The 5,372-nt window shown below is 51.9% G+C and overlaps 1 protein-coding gene across 1 annotated transcript in view; it reads left to right on the plus strand.

The window, feature by feature from the left end:
* Positions 1-458: 458 nt before the first annotated feature.
* Positions 459-5,372, plus strand: part of RAB7A (RAB7A, member RAS oncogene family) — a 23,075-nt gene continuing 18,161 nt past the window's right edge. Inside the window, exon 1 of the mRNA XM_026052486.1 lies at positions 459-627. The gene's annotated coding sequence lies outside the window, so the exon portion shown is untranslated. The remainder of the gene's footprint in view (positions 628-5,372) is intronic.

Below are 5,372 nucleotides of genomic sequence, written 5' to 3' on the forward strand. Positions count from 1 at the left end.
GGAGATTGTGAAAATCCATGACGTGGAAAAGCTGAGGCAGAGAGATGTATAGCCAATATGTAGTGCCCCATGGCCACAGTGCAGCTCCCATCTGCTGCACACTTAATGTGTCCGTGTCCTTTCCAGAGAGGGGCCCAGAAATGGTCTCTTGGCACACAGTCCTGGCCCCTGGATAGGTCGTTTTTGTTCTCTTCATGCAGAGCATGTTTTTGTTCTCTTCATGCAGAGCATGTTCTCTTCATGCAGAGCATGTTTTTGTTCTCTTCATGCAGAGCTACCCCTCTCCAACCTGCTTTTGAGGCACCTTCTGGCACTGACTCACTGCTGAGAAAGAAGCAACGTGCGAGTCACCTGCACCCCCCTGGCAGCGGTTACGTGGCGCCAGCCTCCTGCCCCGTGACGCCAACAGCAGCGTGGCATGTCTGCTTGCCCCACAGCACCGTGTGTTCGCCCTGCTCACGTGGCCGAGCCTCCCCAATGGGCAAGACGTCACCCACGTGTCCTGCAGACTGTTCCAGGCACCGCTGGACATCAGCCTGGCCCTGGCCCCATGACTTTGAACCCACTAGTGTCGTGAACTGGGAGGTCTCAGGCATCAGCCATCCACTGTTAAGGCTTCAGAGCCTGGTAAGATTATTTATTTATTTATTTATTAAGAAAGGGGGCAGAATCCATTGTTTTGGTAACACGTTGCTTTAACAAAAACTTGGTTCCAGAATAAGGCCCAGTTCTGCCAAAGGCCTGTGTACATTCCTGTCTGCGTCTCTTCTTGTAGAATTACTATGGTTAAAAACCTTTCAGAAATGTCCGTATTTAAAGAGACCTAGATGTAATGAAGCAGCTGACTCAGTGTGACCTCAGGGAAGTTACTGCAGCCCCTGGATCGTCTCCTGCACTTGTGTGCTGAGAACAGTCATATGAAATCACCCGGCATACCTCCAACACAGTTGTAAAAAATAATTAGCTTCTATTTAGCAGTGACTGTAAAAGTGGGAAGTTGCTGCTGTTGCCAGAGAACCTCTGGTGCTGGGGGAGCAGGCAGGAGTCCTGCAGGACGCTCGGTTGTGGTGGCCACGCTTTTGTGCGACAACCTTTTGGAGTCAGAGCCAGGATACAGGCACCTCTCTGCTCCCAGTCCAAACTCCTGACCATTGCAGCCCCTCTCAACTCCTGACACCTGGATTTTCTAGGTGCTTTGGCTCTCGCTGACGCGGTTCCCAGGTAATGATGGTAATGGCAAATGGAGAAGTGCGGAACCACGTGGTGGCCGCTGCAGACCGTGTCCCAGCGAGATGCCGTGGTTTCTGTGGGCTGCCCCACCAGCCTTTGTGTGAGGGGAAGCACCTCTGCTCTGCACCGTGTCCCGCAAGCAGAATCCCGGCACGCAGGAGCTTGTGGTTCAAAGGCAGAGCAGGGAAGGGGACTCGGACCCTCGTGTTCGGGACATGAACTGCCCATCTGAGGGGAGGTGCTGCTATCTCCTCGTTACAAAGGGATCAAAACTGCGGTGTTTTTCTGACTCTTGTTACAGAATAGAGGGAAGCCCTGAAACTTTTTGACTCTCCAGACCATTCCCTTTGGGTCTCCGTGTCTCCTGTGACTGGAACGATGGGATGTATTTGATTCAGGCTTTGTAACACTGTGGGTAGGCCCCCAGTCACCGTATGGCTCTCAAGCTTTAATGTCTGTACTTATATACTCCATGGTACATAAGCTTGGTTTGCTTTGAAGATGTTGAACCTCCGGCAGCTGTAGTTTGTCAGTGAACACAGAGAAGTCATCTCTTAAAATCTCTGCCATGTTCTCTGTCCATCAGCAGAATCGTGGATCAGAGACCTGCCATGAAATAAATGGATTGCAGTTGCTTCTGGTGGCTGGTATCTGGTGATCATCTTGTCCAGAGCCAGCTTTTTATCTTCCAGTATTGCAGCTACTGTAACACTTGGAAATCGGCGGAGGATTGCAAAGGTGAAAGCATGAGGAGATTAATGGAATGGTATTTGTACTGCAAGCAGGGATTAGAGAAGAGGGCAAGCAAAATACTACAGTTTTACTGTTGCTAGTGGAAATGCATAAGTGGTCATGTAACAGCAAATGGTTTTTAAGGAAGAAAATGCCAGCAGAGGTGAAGTGAATCTGCTTTAGACAACAGTAAATCAAAGTGTGACAAAGTTTGAAGTACAAAAACAAGATACTGTATGTTTGCTGTATCTTAGTTCCTCTTTTTTATTTTTTTTCTTGGAAATTAGATGACTATAATAATTTGAGGAAGCTGGCCTGGAAAGCCAGAGGTGGTAGAAGAAAGGATTGCAAAGCTGGTTGTGAGAGGAGAGCAGGGACAGAGGGTTTTCACTGAGCAGTTACTGTCCTCGTGGGCTCGATTTCCAGGCCCTGCAGACAAGAAAAGACCCTGGGGCTGCGCCCTGCGAGGAGGGGAGGCACCGCAGGCCTCTGGGGAGCTGGAATTTGCAGGATAAGTATCAAGGTTCCCTCTGGATGTTAATGTCACAGATGGGCAGAGGTGAGGCGGCTGTGTGTGCGTGCCCGGGAAGGTGGTGGGTGCTCCGGGAACATCGGGTGCCCACAGTTAATGCGGGGTCTGCAGCTACTGAGCTTCTGTGCAGGGTGTCTCTGCAGGCCCCTCCATGAGAGATCAGCAGGTGTTTTTGTGTCTGTGCTATTTCTGTTCATGGTCTTTCTGTTCTCCTTTTCCTACAGAGTAGAAAGGGAAGGTCCATTTTGGCCAAAGGGCATGGAAAGAGATGGTGTAGGGCAGCTCAGGTTTTAATTTCTCTAATTGGATCGAGCAGGTTTGTAAATAAACGTCATATTATATCACAAAGGGAACAAGATGAAAGCTGGAGATTTTCTTCCTGCATTAGAGATGGGTATGCAAAGTGTGATGGGGTTTCTACACTGGTCAATGTCTGAAGGCTGGTTGGTATAAAATCACAGACCCGCTCGCTTGTGTCCCTCAAAGGGAGAGACTCATTTCTTCAGAGGAAGTTAGTGATGGGAGCACTTGGCCTTGGGTTTCAAACTGATCTATTTTCAGAGTTTCAGTGGGTCTGGCCATGAAGCAAGGGGTCAGAGGGGACACTGGTTTCTTTGCAGGCTGCTACCAGGCTGGGCTGCTCTCTGCTCTGCGCTGCCTTCTCGTCCATTCTGGTGGGAAGATGTGCGTGGCAGCAGCGTGAGCGGGCAGCGCCACAGCAGCCACCACGCAGTTCCTCTGCTCTGCCTCCACAAGCGTCTCCTCCCCTTCATTTTGCCCCTGAGAATGCAACGGGTCTGTGCCAGAAGGTGGGAGACCTGTATGGATAGCAAGGACCTGTCTGCTGGCACGGATCCTCCCGAGCGCCGCGATTCCATGTGCTATAGGGAGGCAGGATCCTGCCTCGTCGGTCTGAGGAAATGCAGCAATCTGGCGAAGATCAGAACTCGTCATGAGCAATTATTCCCTGACGCAGCTTTGGTCACGTTAGCAAGTGGCACGGGAGCTTGGCGCAAGGTTATTCTCAGGATAATAAAAATACGTTAGAGCTGGAGGTTTTGCACTGGTGTCAGAATCGCTGTGGGAGAGGAGATTTCAGCCATGGTTTTTGATTGGCTTTCATATCATGTGAAAAGAAAAGAAAAGGAGTGGCTTTTAGGCAAGAGAGGAACAGCAGCTCACCATACTAGTGTCTGCTCAGGGCAGCCCAGCATCCAGGGGCCTCCTGCTAGGGGAATGAGCAGACTGGGGCACCCAATTGCTCTGCCCCAACTGCTGCTAGCCCGTCAGCCTGCCCAGGACAGAGCAACACCCAGGAAGTCACGCGAGGGTTTTCTCCATCGCTTCACCAGGCAGAGCTTTTCCTCCTTTAAGTCCATGTTTTAACTGATTACAGTTCTTCAGCTCTGTGCATCTCATGGAGCACCTTAGAGGAATTGATCAACTAGATGTCATGGGCTCTGCTGTCTTTTGAAGGGAGTCCTGCAGATATAGAAATTAGGGTACAAAATCGGTTCTGAACTTGGCAGGTCAACTTGGAGTCGGGGTGGAGGCTTCCCCCACTAACGGGGATTCTGGAGCGGGCTCCATCCCTGCACCTTGGTCCTCTTGGAAGAGGGACACTGTAAATAACGTGCTCTGTGTTCACTGCGGCACACAGTGATGGGATTCAACCCAGGCCCAACGCATTATACGGCTTTTAATAGCACATTTGCTGTGCCATCGTAATTCTATTGGTCTCAAAGCGCTTTGCAGGTGCTAATGAATCAAACCTCGCAGCATCTTTCTGGGGTAAACGGTGCTGTTTCCAGGTTACAGGTGGGGAAACTGTGTTACCAGAGCCGAGACGGCAAGCGGTTTGCCTCACGTTATGTGCCAGATTGTCTCGGGATGGAGTAAAGAGCACGAGCTCGTGCACAGAGCTCAAAGTGCTGTCTGGTGAATACCATTCAGAAGCGATTTCCTTCTTTAATGAAGCTGTGTCTCTATTACTTTTCCCTCTTTAATTAGCTCTAAAAATACTTTTTTTTCCCTTGGTTGCTCGTGTTCCTGAGTTCATGGGCTATCTAAAGCTACAATAATATTCATGTGCTTTGGATGAATGCAGCGGAGTATTCAAGTAAGTGCTGAATAATAAGACAAATAATAAAACACTGCCAATAGGCAGGGCAGGAAATACGGAGGGGCCTTGTACCTCCGGGACGCTTCTTCTCTGGGACAGTGAAGCACTAGGGGGTTGGTTTATGTACTCGCAGTGCGTTTGCTTTCATTGCTGATCTGGGCATGGGTTATTGCCTGATTAATCAACCTGAAAGTATCTTAATTGGAGGAATTTAATTTTGTGTGTGTGTGTGGGGGGGGTATTTTTTGTGTGTTTTTCCACTCAGTGTGTCCAATGCTCCTCCCCTGCTCGAGCAGGGTCACCTGGAATGGGCCGCCCTGGACCACAGCCCTTTGGCGTTTGACCACCTCCAGCTTTGGAGCCCCTGGGGCAGTCCTGCACGAGGACGTCTGAGCTCGGGCCTGTGCCCGCTAAGCTCCACACGGCCCGGGGCCTCGTCCCCGTGCGCAGGGCGGCCGGAGCCGCCTCCCCTCGGCCCTGCCGCCGCTTTGGTGGCGCCATTTGCCTGGCGACGGCGGCGGCCTCGGCGGCCCAACATGGCGCCCGGCCGTGAGGCCGCCGTCACGTGACGCGCTCCCTCCCCGCCGCCGCTGCCGCCCTTCGCGCTGGCTGCGCGGCGGCGCGCTGACGTCACGCGGCGCCGGGCGCGCCGCGTGACCGGAAGTTGTCGGGGGGGAGGCGGAAGCGAAAGCGGGGAGGCGGTTGGGTCCCATTAAAGCCGAGCTGAGGCGAGCGGAGGGAGGCAGCGAGTGTGGG

This window comes from Nothoprocta perdicaria, unplaced genomic scaffold (assembly GCF_003342845.1).
Source record: "Nothoprocta perdicaria isolate Ctin4 unplaced genomic scaffold, notPer1 scaffold_9, whole genome shotgun sequence".
Classification (NCBI taxonomy): Eukaryota; Metazoa; Chordata; class Aves; order Tinamiformes; family Tinamidae; genus Nothoprocta; species Nothoprocta perdicaria.